The sequence below is a fragment of the Girardinichthys multiradiatus genome, chromosome 15 (assembly GCF_021462225.1).
Source record: "Girardinichthys multiradiatus isolate DD_20200921_A chromosome 15, DD_fGirMul_XY1, whole genome shotgun sequence".
Classification (NCBI taxonomy): Eukaryota; Metazoa; Chordata; class Actinopteri; order Cyprinodontiformes; family Goodeidae; genus Girardinichthys; species Girardinichthys multiradiatus.
This window is the reverse complement of record NC_061808.1, coordinates 21,898,931-21,913,638: the sequence shown is the minus strand read 5'-3', so window position 1 is coordinate 21,913,638 and position 14,708 is coordinate 21,898,931. Positions and strand designations below refer to the sequence as shown.

Here is a 14,708-nt window from a genome sequence, read left to right as displayed (position 1 = left end):
CTTAGAATAAACGATAATGTCATTTAAATACACAAAGAATCAGAATCAGAATCAGAATCAGAATCAGAAAAGCTTTATTGCCAAGTACGTTTTTGGACATACAAGGAATTTGTTTTGGCGTAGTCAGTGCAATACAATACAAATTAAAAAGTATAAACATATCTACAATATAATATAAATATATGTGCACAGTTTTAAGTGAGTGAGAGTAAGTATAGAGCAGTATAAGATGCAAGAGCAATACAACAGTGCAGATGATCATTGTGCAAGTATGGCAGTGCAAGTAAAGCAGGAGTCCAAGCTGAGCGTTAATGTAACGCATAGAGTTACAGTGTGGTTTCCGGGCTTTGTTAACAAGGCTGGTGGCAGATGGGAAAAAACTGTTCTTGTGGCGTGAGGTTTTGGTCCGGATGGACCGCAGCCTCCTGCCAGAGGGGAGAGTTTCAAAGAGTCTGTGACCGGGGTGGGAGGGATCAGCCAGAATCTTCCCTGCCCGCTTCAGGGTCCTGGAGGTGTACAGTTCCTGGAGCGACAGTAGACTGCAGCCAATCACCTTCTCAGCAGACCGAATGACACGCTGCAGCCTGCCCTTATCCTTGGCTGTAGCAGCGGCGTACCAGATGGTGATGGAGGAGGTGAGGATGGACTCAATGATGGCTGTGTAGAAGTGCACCATCATAGTCTTTGGCAGGTTGAATTTCTTCAGCTGCCGCAGGAAGAACATCCTCCGCTGGGCTTTCTTGATGAGGGAGTTGATGTTTGGCTCCCACTTGAGATCCTGGGAGATGATGGTTCCCAGGAAGCGGAAAGATTCCACAGTGTCAATTGTGGAGTCACAGAGGGTGATGGGGGCAAGTGGGGCTGGGTTCTGCCTGAAGTCCACAACCATCTCCACTGTCTTTAGAGCGTTGAGCTCAAGGTTGTTCTGGCTGCACCAGTCCAACAGATGGTCCACCTCCCATCTGTACGCGGACTCGTCACCATCAGAGATGAGTCCGATCAGGGTGGTGTCGTCCGCAAACTTCAGAAGCTTGACAGACTGGTGACTGGAGGTGCAGCTGTTGGTGTAAAGGGAGAAGAGCAGAGGAGAGAGAACACAGCCTTGGGGGGAACCGGTGCTGATGGTCAGGGAGTCAGAGACGTGCTTCCCCAGCCTCCCGCGCTGCTTCCTGTCAGACAGGAAGTCAGTGATCCACCTGCAGGTGGAGTCGGGCACACTCAGCTGGGAGAGCTTCTCATGTAGCAGAACTGGGACGATGGTGTTGAAGGCAGAGCTGAAATCCACAAACAGGATCCTGGCATAGGTTCCTGTGGAGTCCAGGTGCCGGAGGATGAAGTGAAGGGCTAGGTTGACTGCATCATCTACAGACCTGTTGGCTCTGTAGGCAAACTGCAGGGGGTCCAGGAGGGGGTCGGTGATGTCTTTTAGGTGTGAGAGCACAAGGCGCTCAAAGGACTTCATCACCACAGAGGTCAGGGCGACGGGTCTGAAGTCATTAAGCCCTGTGGTCCTTGGCTTCTTGGGAACAGGGACGATGGTGGAGGACTTGAAGCAGGCTGGCACATGACATGTCTCCAGTGAGGTGTTAAAAATGTCTGTGAAGACTGGAGACAGCTGATCAGCGCAGTGCTTCAGGCTGGCTTTTGAGACAGAATCCGGACCAGCAGCTTTCCGGGGGTCCTGTCTCCTGAAGAGTTTGTTGACGTCCCTCTCCTGGATGGAAAGAGCCGTCCTCGGCGTGGGTAGGGGGCTGGTGGGGGGGAACTTCAGGGTGGGGGTTGGAGGTGCCAAGGCCCTCTTGAGGTTGGAGAGATGGGGGTGGTGGATTGTGGCTGCAGCTGTTGGGGGGCGTCGTGGGGGATGGTTGCAGGACTGTCCCTTTGTCTTTCACAGCGGCAGTAGAACTCGTTCAGGTTGTTGGCGAGGCGTCGGTCGTTGATGGAGTGGGGGGCTTTCGGCTTGTAGTTGGTGATTTGCTTGAGCCCTTTCCAGACAGATGCAGAGTCGTTGGCTGAGAACTGGTTTTGGAGCTTCTCAGAGTACAGTCGTTTGGCCTTTTTCACTGCCTTGCCAAACTTGTACTTTGCCCCTCTGTATATGTCTTTGTCCCCACTCCTGAAGGCCTCTTCCTTATCCAGTCTTAACCTTCTGAGTTTAGCTGTGAACCAGGGTTTGTCGTTGTTGTAACTCACCCTGGTACATGATGGTACACAGCTGTCCTCACAGAAGCTGATGTAGGAAGTCACAGCCTCTGTGTACTCGTCCAGACTGTTGGTAGTAGTCCTGAACACATCCCAGTCTGTACAGCCTAAACACGCCTGGAGATTCTCCATAGCCTCACTGCTCCACTTCCTTGTCGTCCTCACAACAGGTTTGCAGAGCTTTAGTTTCTGCCTGTATGCAGGAATCAGGTGGACCATGATGTGATCGGATTGGCCCAGTGCAGCACGTGGGACGGCGTGATAAGCGTCTCTGATGGTGGTGTAACAGTGATCCAGAATGTTGTCCTCTCTGGTCGGACATTTTATAAACTGTCTATATTTGGGGAGTTCGTGGGTCAGATTACCTTTGTTAAAGTCACCAACGACGATTACTAAGGAGTCCGGTTTGGTCTGCTCCACACTCAGTATCTGGTCGGCGAGTATACGCTGTGCGACCTGCACGTTAGCTTGCGGCGGGATGTAAACACCGACCAGGATGAACGAAGCGAACTCACGGGGGGAATAGAAAGGCTTACAGTTTATGATGAAGGCTTCCAGGTCTGGAGAACAGTGCTGCTGAATCAGTGTCACGTCGTTGCACCAACCACTGTTGAGGTAAAACAGATTCCTCCACCTTTTGCTTTGCCGGAGAGTTCCGTGTCTCTGTCCGCTCTGTAGAGCTGGAATCCTGCCAGCTGCAGCGCAGAGTCCGGTATTAATCCACAAATCAAACACAAAAAGGTTAAACAAAATCTCTCAAAACGTCATTTACTAGCACCTGAAACACTGCTGGTGCATTGCTGAGTCCAAACGGCATAACTAGACACTCAAAGTGCCCTAAAGGCATCTTAAATGAAGTCTTCCACTCGTCACCCTTGCAAATTCGGACGAGGTGGTAAGCATTGCGTAAGTCCAATTTGGTGAACACAGTGGAACCATGCACCGGTTGAAAGGCAGAAAAGAGTGATGGTAATGGATATTTATTTTTAACAGTGATTTGATTAAGTCCACGGTAGTCAATACAAGGATGTAATTATCCATCCTTCTTCCCGATGAAGAAAAAACTAGCACCAAGGGGAGAGGATGATGGACGGATGATACCAGTTGCCAGGGACTCAGAAATATATTTTTCCATGGTGGCTCGTTCTGGATTAGAAATATTGTACAGGCAACTTGAAGGTAAAGGTGCTCCAGGGAGAAGATCAATTGCGCAGTCATAGGGCCGGTGAGGAGGCAGAGATGGGGCCTTTGATCTGCTGAACACCATTTTAAGGTCACGATATTCGGTGGCGACTTGAGTGAGATCAGAAGGTTCCTCCTCCTTATGGTCCAAAACTAGGATGTTAGGTGAAACAGCTGACTGTAAACAAAAAGACAAGCATTTAGAAGACCAGGATTCAACACGGACTTCAGTCCAATTAAGATGCGAGTTATGAATCTGCAGCCAGGGAAGGCCTAGAACCACAGAACTTTGTGAAATGGGAAAAACAAGGAGCGTGATGAATTCTCTGTGATTACCTGATAACACCAATTCGAGCGGTTTGGTGTGATGAGTAATGGAATGGAGGGAACTACCATTCAGAGCCTGGACTTGACGTGACACAGGGAGAAGTTCGGTCTCAATCTGGTATTTGCTGACCAGAGCCTGATCAATTAAATTCTGATCACTACCAGAATCAATCAAGGCCGAAAAGTTGATAAGTTTATTATTATACAACAAAGTGGCAGGCAAGCTGAATCTAGGGGTCTTGGAGCTACATTGTTGGTCCGCCGTCTCCCCCTTTACAGTCGACGGACCCCCCATTTTGGCCGATGTGGGCATGAGTAGACAAAATGATCAGGTGAACCACAATAAAAGCATTGATTTGCTTCCCTTCAATGCTGTCGCTTATCTGGAGTAAGCCTGGTCCTACCTAATTGCATGGGTTCGGGTTCTGACAGACTGAACGGCTGAGGCGCTGCGGAAGTGGATCTAGATCCAGAGAGTAATTGTGACTTATTCACTAATCGCCCAGAGCGGATTCTTCTCCTTTCTCTCATACGTGAATCGATTCATATTGCTAAGGCAATAAAGTCATTTAATTCTATTGGTTCGTCAATCAGGGCTAACTCATCTTTTACAACCTCATCCAGTGACTGAAAAAATGTGGCTTTAAGTGCCTGCTGGTCCCAGCCTGAAGCTGCTGCCAATGTGCAAAATTCTATAGAAAACTCAGTTAGAGGTTTGTCTTGTTGTAGCGCCCACAAGCGGCGTGCAATATGTGTCTGATCAGTCTCCTGAGCAAATGTTTGTTTGAATTCTTTAATAAATTCATCATAGGTGCAACCAAACTGATTACAGTCTGTGAACCTGGATTCAGCCCATCGAAGAGCCTTTCCTGTTAATAATTCTAATACATAAGAAATCTTGACATCGTCATGAGGGAATGATTGAGGTGACCGGTTGAACACCAGCTTACACTGCAGCAGAAATCCTCCACAGTGTCTGATCTCCCCAGAAAATTTATCCGGGTTAGGGGAAGTTACATCACGTCCGGAAGGTAGCTGTTGAGACAGCGGGGGTTCAGTAGTGCCACCAGGCGAAGGGGAGTCCTTGGTACTGAGAACATGCTGTAAGAGAAAATCTGATCAAGCTGTTGGTTAGTTTGTCTTTGTTGTTCATGGAGAGAGTGGAGAGAGGAACCTTGAGCCTGAATTTGGTGACTATGTTCAGATAGAGTTCTTTTTAGTGTTCCTGCTGGGTGACTTGGCCTGAGTGTTCTGTCATTTTGTTTGTAGCCAATCTCACTCACATGCAGAAAACACTCAGAGAGATTATGAAGTTTAAAGTGTTTATTTTATCACAGGTCCGATGAAGGCGGGATGTGGGACTGGAACCTCTCGGCTGCATGGAAGAGTAACAGGTAAGTAGAGGATGGGGACAATTAGGATTTGCAGTGTTTGATATCTTACAGTTTGTAGGTGAAGCTGGTTTGCCAGAGGAATGTGATTCCGGGTCTGGTAAGCTTGGTTGGCCTGGTTACTTTGATTAACTGATCCTTCCCACGGATCAGAACTTTAATTTGGTGTTTCCTTACAGACGGAGTCCAGAGGTGCCGCTCGCTGAAGGGTGGACAGGTTTCGCTCAGGGAAGCTGAGAGTATGGAGTCCAATGGCTGCCAGCAAAGCCTGACTGGAAATCTTGGCAAAAAAGACGAAGTCAGGTAGGTACTTTCAAAGGAACTTGAACTGGGTCCAAAGATGAACTTGGAAATAAGCAAGGACAAGACTGATTAGTCGAAGCTTAGCAAAACATGAATGTCTTAAACTTGGCCGGTTGAATGTTACCACAGAGGCAAAACACTCAGGCGTCGAAGTGCTGGCAGCATGCTTCTTTTAAACCTCCCAGCTTGACCATGGAGATGGAAAACACCTGTCCTAACCCAACAGAGCACAAGCGACACCTAGGGGCAAAGCGTAGTTAATAGCAGGCACAAAAATAAAAGCAGCAACTCCCAGAACCCGACACTCATCTTGTTTGCCATGCAAACATAGTGGTTATGGAGCTGGAGCTTGTTCATATATAAAACGTAAGGTCTCACATGCTGCATGCTCTGCATGTGTGTAAGTGTGTGCCAAAGACCAGAAAAGGAAAAGTAAATTAGCCTTTGGTGAGAAAAACTGCAGGCTTAAACAGACACAAAACAAAAATTGTCTATAAGGAGCCCACTGTGTCCTGTTACCTCTCAAAGTATCTCTCACCAGCTGTAATATGTTTTCTAAATGTGAATGGGAATGTTCAGAAAGGCAGGAAATTACTTCAGGATGCCATCATGACTCAGTCTGTCGTTTATACTGTCAGTCATTGTGTGACTTGTGGAAAATCAACAGAATTATTTTGAGGGCTACAAGTCACAGACTGTACTTAGCTTTGAGGCACTTTCAGTTTGGACCTAATGGGTGCTTCATTTGAGCCTTCTTGTGCTGGGTGGTCTCCCCTAAATAATGCCTTTATCTTGTCTGACTGTTTTTACTTATTGTCTTTTGAACAAGAGCCATATAAATGAAATGCAGTTAGATTTCACTAGAATTGTTCAAAGTGTTTAACCATGTTGCAAAGGACCACAGTTGTTTCCCAGTTTTTACCAAGAGGAGTTACTTGCCAAACTAAAACTATGTGGGTGGAAAACGTCACCACAAAAAAGCACAAGAATTACTTGCCAAACCAAACCATCACCATATGGCTGCAAGATTACAGCATGCATTTTTTTCCGATGATCATGGGAGGTACTAAAAAAAATTAAGTCATCCATGTTTCATGCCATCTTTACTGAATGCAAAAATTCAAAGTCAAAATTTGGGTGAGAAGCCTCAGCAATCAATACCAAAGCAACAACTAATACATGTATAAATTTAGACTTTTATAAATGAATGAATATTTTTAACACAGGCCTTTCCCAGAATGAAAACCCAAAGGTTTTAAAATACAAAAAACAGCTGATCTTAAAATGTGTTAAGTAATGGCCAATACATGGGATGTCACAGAGGTCAGAAGTTTTTTATCTGTTGCATAATTGCATAAATTAATATAAATTGCTTCAGTGTGACATATGTGCATATGGGTGAGCATTAAAATGAAATGATAACATCATTAGCTGTGCTAATTTCTTAGTTAGGGAGCTAAGAAATTAGGTGAGAGATTACACTTTTCAATCATCTTTAATGAGTTACCAAAAATTCCCAAACAACTATATTCTTAATAGGTTACTTCTTTCAATCTATCTTTCATTATTGTTGTACTATTTGTTTATTTATTGTGGAACACACAAAGCAAATAAGCAGACCTCAAAATATAATTGTGCATTTTTAAAACCACCTTTACAACTAGTTTGTTGTACTGAAAGCTATCCGATATAGTCCCACATATTCATTCTTTGAGATTTTGTTGGAAATAAACTAAATGTTGTTGTCATCATATCAAAACACACAGTTCCAGTTAAATTCCCAATAGGTTTTAGCAATCTCCACTTGTTTACATTTGTGATGGTGGGACAAAAGAGGCTTTTTTTCCTGGGGTGGCTCTCATAAGAGCAGATAATGGCTAACGAATGTGGCCGACTTGGTGACCCCAAGATGTCACTCTAGAAGAAATGAGCCACACAATCATATTTAGACTCCAGGGAAACAGAAGAGCAAGGATTACTGATTAGAAATTGCTTGACACTGTGATCATCTGAAAAAAGTTAAAATCATTTAGTTGCATTTATTTTACAGGACATGTTACAGATCAAAATTCTGTCTTGGTAGAGGATTTTTTTCTCCCAATAAAAAAAATTCAATTCAGTTTTATTTATATAGCGCCAATTCACAACACATGTCGTTTCAAGGCACTTCACTAAGGGACTGGAATGGTGCAGGGCTGTTGGGGAGGTTAGAATAAACTGCTGAGTGTTAGAGTTTGGCCATTTTAGAATGGGCTATGTGTAGGGGTACTAAGTAAAATAAGAAACTGATATTGTTTGTCCATAGAGCCCGCTGGTTGCCATTGTTATACTAAAACCCACAATGATATGGGGTACCTCTCTCTGTCAGGCCGATTAAAACCATTGGAAAAGAAAAGGGGTTGCACAGGTAGCAGAAATGGAAAGTGTGTTTGCACCTCAACCATAACTGAGCCGGTTTGAATTGGATATTCCTTTTTTTTTATTAAATCTTTTATCCCTGTAAGATCAATTTGAAGTAGGTCTTCATAAACATTTTACCTAAATTGAAGGCTGCTTTAGATTAGATCTTGCTTTCAACATTTTAAAGTAATTTCTTAAGAGCTCGGAATTGTAATAAAACATTCAGGGACGTTTTTGTCTGGGCAGCTCGTTGAAGACTAAGGATGTATAATAAAACTGTCCTGTGCAACAGCTCAGAAAATATACCATCAGGATCATTAAAGATTCATTCAGGAAGTAAGAGCATGTAAAACATTGTCATACAGTGGATGATATATGATGCTGTAAAGTGAGCCCTGAACGTGCCCACATGAATCATTTCAAGAGGCCAGCTTTAACTTTCTGTTTCCTCTTATAGGGACAAAGCCATACTTAGCCACATGCAGGTGTGGTTTTGGCACGGGTTCAGAGCTGACAGGTGTGTTTGCTGCTACAAAGTGATAATGACTATCATTACAGCCCAGGTGAAACAGGCTTGCAAGAGGCCAGGGCGGAGACAGAAGGAAAGCAATAATCTTTAAACCATGATGTATGCAACTAGGTTTTCTGCACCTTCAACAGTTGTAGAGCCATAGGCAAACCAGCGTTTACACACATGCACATGCAACATGAAAAAAGATGGAGATACACAAATAGAAATCCAAAAGATTAACAGTATTAAATTGCAGATTCAAACTTAGCTCCAATTTCAACATACAGATGGTATCTGTATTGAAAATAAATGTGTTTTATAGAGTTTTAAATTCTATATTTATGCAGTCAGCAGCACCTAGTATGGCCCCTCCCACTTCGGGTAGTACCAGTGTTCTTTTTAATTCTTTAGTAGGATTCAGTCTCCTGGTTTTACTGTCTGCAGCTTCTGGGCCAATACCCAAACTTTCTGCAGACATAACAAATGTCTGCCCCCTTGGCCTCTGCCTCTTCCTGCTTTAGGCCTGGCTCCCTGTGCCACATAAAATGTTTGAACAACAGGCATCAGGGGTTCAACATCATCCTCATAAACTCCATTACCATAATAAGTGTCTGCTGTACCAGAGCCTTTTTTTGACTTCTTTTTGTCTTTAAAAAGATTTTACAAATTTAACTCCATACATGCCTAGCATAATCCTGAACATTATCCATAGTGCTGGAGGCATAATTAATGATGTGCTTTTTATGTAGGCTTGAATTGGTACCAGGCAACCATTCATGAAAGTTTCTTTAATTGCTGTTCATATGCACTGTTTGCATCCGCTGGAGTCTGTCTCTGTAACACACTATTTTTATCAAAAACTGATCTTAACCCGTCCACATACTCTAGTACAGATTTAGATGGACCTTAGATGCATTTATTAATTTGACTCCACTCTGCTATTTTTGTAAACTTATTGTTGATCCTGGTTAAGAGTGCAGTCATCCTACTCACAAAACCTGTATTTTCATATAGAAGGACACCTCCCTGGTTGTTCAGTGCACTCGAATTACCACAACAACCATGCCATTTGGTACCCAACACACACCTCACACATCTTACCCATTCAGCTGCATTCAACGAAAAACTCACAGATCAGTTAAATCCCTCAGACATGCTTCTCAGCCAAAGCTTAGGAATGTTATGTGTAACTGTGTCAACATCAGCATTAGTCCATTAGGGGTCGGGGTGAACCAGGATGGGAGCCTGAGAAAACCTTTCTTTTAAAGCTAGGAAAGCTGCGTTTGCTTCCTGTGTCCAGGTGTCTTGGAGGAGGTTAAGGCAGTAAGGGGAGCGGCTGTCTGGCTATGGTTCTTTAAAAGCCTCTGATAAAAGTTTGCAAATCCCAGGAAACTTTGTAATTGTTTGCAGGAGTCTGGTACAGGCCATTCAAGAACAGCCCTTATCTTTTCTGGGTCTGAGCGAACCTGTCCACCCTCTAGAACAAAACCCAAAAACATAACTGAAGATCGGTGAAACTCAAATTTTTTGGCTTTCACATAGAAGCAGTTCTCTAGAAGTCGTTGAAGGACATGGCGGTGATGTTCCTCAATGTTCTTTTAATAAATCAAAATGTCATCTAAGTACACTGTGATGGCCACAACGGCAGCCACACAGTCGGTAACCCCACACACCAACACTTTTTCATTTTGAGTTTTCATATACACATTCACTGCAGCATAAATACATGGGTTTCTGTTTATATTTTCATTTGACAATATTGAAATACATTAGTTCTAATTGTAGCACGCACATTTGGTTAACTTTTGTATATTTAATTTTGTCAAATATTAAAAAAATTTTTGTGCTTTCTTTGCTGGTACTGTGGGGGAATACCATGAACAGAAGCAATGGACTCTGGCTGGCACACTCCAATCCCAGATTGACTGATTGGGTGATACCATCTGGAGTTCCACCATGGGGGAAGACCATGGAGTCTTTATTCTAATTTTTGCATAAGTTCTCTTTGATTTTGTGATTTGCTTATTTTGTTTAGTTATTAGTCATTCAAGTTCATTTTTAAGCTAACTGTGTTTAGTTATTTTTGTTAGTTAAATTTCTGTAGATGTTTTCCTTCCTTCTTCCTCAGTGTGTGATCTGATCAGCCAGTATTTAAGTCCCTCGGTTTGTTTGTTTTGAGCAGTTAGTTTGACGTTTTGTTATGTTAAACCCTGATATTTTCTCTTGAGTTTAGCTTCTTCATTGGACCTCTTTTAAGGGCCCGGTAACCATTATTTGAATTTTGTTATTTTGGGGAAATAAAACCCATGTTCTTTGAAAATTATTACTGTGTCCTCATGCTTGAACGGCCCGGTCTCTCACATACACAAAAACAAATTGTTCAGGAAATCCCTGAGGACTAAGGCCTGGAAGACTGGGGCATTACAAAGGTCAAATGGCATCACTAAATATTCAAAGTGTCCAAGAGGTGTTTTGTAAGCCGTTTTCGATTCATCCCCCTGGCGGATTCTAACGAGGTGGTAAGCATTTCTGAGATCCAGTTTTGTGAAAACGGTTGCCCCATGAACTGGTTCGAAGGCTGAGGTGATAAGAGAGAGAGGGTCCTTATTCTTGACGGTGATCTGGTTTAAGCCCCTATAATCAATGCAAGGATGGAGGGACCCATCCTTCTTCCCTACAAAGAAAAAACCTGGTCCCAGGGGAGAAGAGGAGTAGCGAATTATACCACCCGCCAGAGACTCATCAATACATTTCTCCATGGCTTGTTGTTCGGGTCACGAGATGTTATATATTCTACTAGGGAAGAGGGGCTCCTGAAAGTAGGTCTATGGCGCAATCGTAAGGTCTGTGAGGGGGCAATGACAGGGCCTTGGTTTTACTAAAAACTTGCTTTAGGTCAAGATACTCAGTGGGAACTTGTGAGAGATCTGGAAAGTAATTTTCTTCAAAACCTGAATTGGGGGGCTTAGGGAAACGGCTGACTGGAGGCAGGAGGAGAGACAGTTGGTGGACCAAGACTCAACCCGACACTTGGACCAGTCCAAGTGGGGGTTGTGTTTCTGTAGCCACGGAAAGCCTAACACTAAATAATTCAGCGAGACTGGGAACACAAAAAATGAGATCTCCTCCCTGTAGTTTCCAGAAAGCACAAGTTCTAAAGGTCTCGTTCAATGGGTTATCTTATGTAACTGTTGTTTATCTAATGCAGAAACTACACAGGAGGAGGAAAGAGGCTCCACCTCAATCTGAGCATGTTCTACTAATCCCTGATCTTTGAGGTTCTGTTCACTGCCTAAATCGATCAGAGCAGACATGTTCTAGGTATACTGGTTAAATAATATTGAGGCAGGGAGACTGAATCTGGGGGCTCTGAGAAAAATGTGATGGTCCGTCAGCCTCCCCTTTATAGCTGACGGAACCTGCCTTTTGGCCGCATGGACAAGTAGGACAGGCAGCTATGAAATGATCTGAGGAACCACAGTACAAACACTGATTAGCCTGCCGAGGTGTCTATCTTTCATCAGGTGAGAGGCGATTTCGCTCCACCTTCATGGTTTCGTGCTCGGAAACGGGTATTTGAGGTGGAGGTCTAACGGTTTGAGATACGTTAATGGGAAATTGGGGTCTCACAGCAGCACGCTCTACTCGGGAGTTTCTTCTATCTCTCATTCTGTTATCAACCCTTGTGGCTAAGGCGATCTGTTCATTAAGAGTTTTAGGTTCGTCTAAAAGTGCTAATTCATCTTGTAAAGGCTTATCCAAAGACTGGAAGAAGGCTTTCTTATGGGCACAATTGCCCCAGCCCGAGGCAGCCGCTAAAGTGCAAAATTCAATCGAGAACTCAGAAACTGGTCTGTTTCTTTGCCTTAAAGACCACAAACGGCAAGCCGTACTCGTCTGATCTGCTTCACAAGAAAAAGTTTGTCTAAATTCTTGCACAAACTCTTCAAACGTGCAACTGAACTGATTACAGTTCTTGAAGCGGGCTTCAGCCCATTTTAAAGCTTTGCTGGACAGTTATCCTAGAACATATGATATTTTCACGTCATCATGTGGAAAAGATTTTGGGGAGCGGTTGAACTCAAGCATACACTGAAGGAGGAAACCGCCACAATTACCCATCTCTCTGGAGAACTTCTCCGGGTTAGGGGAAATGATGTCAAATGTGTGAGGAACCTGCTGTGAGACCGGGGATGCCGCAGCGCCATCTGCAGTTGCGGGGGTCCGTTGTAGCATGTTGTAGCATAGAAGTGATCTGCTCAAGCTGAAGGTTAGTTTGTCTCTGCTGCTCTGAAAGGGAATGAAGAGTAGAACCGTGAGATTGTATTTGGTGAATGTGTTCAGAAAGGGTTCTCCTGAGCGCATCTGCTGGGTCTAGTTGGCCTGAGTGTTCTGTCATGATTCTAGGAATGGATCTGACCCACATGTAGAATTACACTCATGAGAAGTTCACAGGTTTTAAGAGGTTTATTTTCACTGGAGTGATTTATGGCGAGAGAACCAGGACCGGTAGATCACCAACTGCACAAAGAAGGGAAGAACAGGTAAGTCCAGAGTGATGATATGAATATTGTCTCTAAAGTAAAATGTGTTGCTTATAAGAGGAGATGATTGACCCACCAGGGGGGAAAGAGAGATGTGGAGTCTGGGAGCACAGGACCAGAGATGACTGAGGAGGTAAGTAATCGAAGGTAGGTTAGTCTTAGGAGACTTGAAGGAGGTTCTTGGAAAGTCCTGTCAAGCACAAGTGTGTGAGATGGTGGTGTGGAGCGCCGGGTGGAGGTACTTGCACGAGAGCACGTTGGAGGGTGGACAGGGCTTGCTTATGATTAGGGCCGGTTGATCGTGGAGCCAGGAAGCTGCCAGCTTGAAGTTTGTCCGAAGAAGGTACTGGAGGCTTGAATCTTGACTCAGAAGGTTTTTAACCCAGGAATAAGGAAACCCACTTAATCCTGAAGTCAGGAATTGTACTGGAAACGGAGCCAGGGCTTGAAAGCAAGCTGAGGAGGAGGACACTCGAGGGTTAGGCGAAGCACTGAGACAACACGAAGCTTAGTCACAAGAGGCTCAGGTTTTGGCGAGAGTCTGTTACCACTGTTGGCTAACACTCAGGCGGTGAACTGCTGGCAGCCTCCTGCTTAAATGCTCCCAGTGGCAATCAGCAGAAAATGAACAACTGTCACCTCTGCATCCATGAGCTCCGACACCACCTATGGACTAAACAAAGTAAATGGCAAGCAAAAACAAAACAAACAGAAACTCCCAGACCCCAACACATAAGAGCAAAACAATGAAGTGGAAACTGCTTTTTGACATCTTTGTAGAGGACCTAGAACTGTACTTAGATACAATTTCAGACTCTTAACAAGAAAAAACTATAAAAACTTTAAACACTATCAGTGCATACAACCTAACTTTGTTACTCGCATTTATGTTTCTCTATTTTTTGATTGTTGTATTTCTTTTCTGTTACACTCTTCTTTCAATTATTGAAGAACTGATTTATTTGTGTGTGAAATGTTTGCACTTTGCTAATGATATGCCCAAACCCTTCCTTTTGTTTCAAAGGTTGACAGAGTCCTTTCAAATGTGCAGTTCAATTGAGGTGATGGCTTTCACCTTACGTATGTATCTGGAGAAAACTAAAAATATTTGAAAAAGGAATCAACTTGTTGTGTCTTGTAGTCCTGGTTGTAGGGCGAAGTCCCTGTCTAGCAAGTAGCTTTCACATTGAATGGTGGAGACAATTAGGAAGGCGTATGATGCAAGAGGTCCCTAGAGGTCAATCCACCAGAGATACGTCTACCTCATTGGCCCTGTTCAGGGTAATTTCTGTGTCGGACATGTGCTGCTGCTATTCGGGCATACCCCAGTTACCTTCTACTGCCTCAATTTGAAAGCATCTTCACTGTCACTCTTAGTCCTTACTGCGTTGTCAGAACTCTTTGAGTGGACGTTTGGTGTTGACCTTCATATGCTGGATAGAGATTATTTTATAGGTTACATCTCCCATATTAATCAAGGTTTGAAAGAGAAAGTTTGGTTACCATGGTGACCCCGGTTCTCTGAAAACTGGGTGAGGTATGTCAACACACTGCCCTACCTGCATTTGTCCTATGGAAGAAATATGCATCAGAATGCCAAGAGAGGAGTGCTTTTAGGAGTGGGGGCTGATTGGTCTGTCACTAATAGACCTGCTGGTACTGGAGTATTGGTTATCCCATAAGTTGCTTTGGATAGTGAGATATCTCGCTCAGTTTTCAGAAAATCCGAGTTATCCAATATTTTCTGTCCCACTAACTTTTTTTGCTTCCTGACCATCTGGGTTGAATCCATTACAGTTTTTCCTCACCTCCTGGGGTGCTGTAACCAGAAACATCAGATGTGTCTGC

At 43.9% G+C, this 14,708-nt stretch overlaps 1 long non-coding RNA gene across 1 annotated transcript; it reads right to left on the bottom strand.

The window, feature by feature from the left end:
• Window positions 1-12,949: 12,949 nt before the first annotated feature.
• On the bottom strand, window positions 12,950-14,296 carry LOC124881640. The gene is made up of 3 exons (XR_007041700.1): window positions 14,194-14,296; window positions 13,409-13,526; window positions 12,950-13,316 (listed from the first exon to the last, which is right to left on the bottom strand). It is a non-coding gene; the product is annotated as an uncharacterized LOC124881640 (long non-coding RNA).
• Window positions 14,297-14,708: the final 412 nt, after the last annotated feature.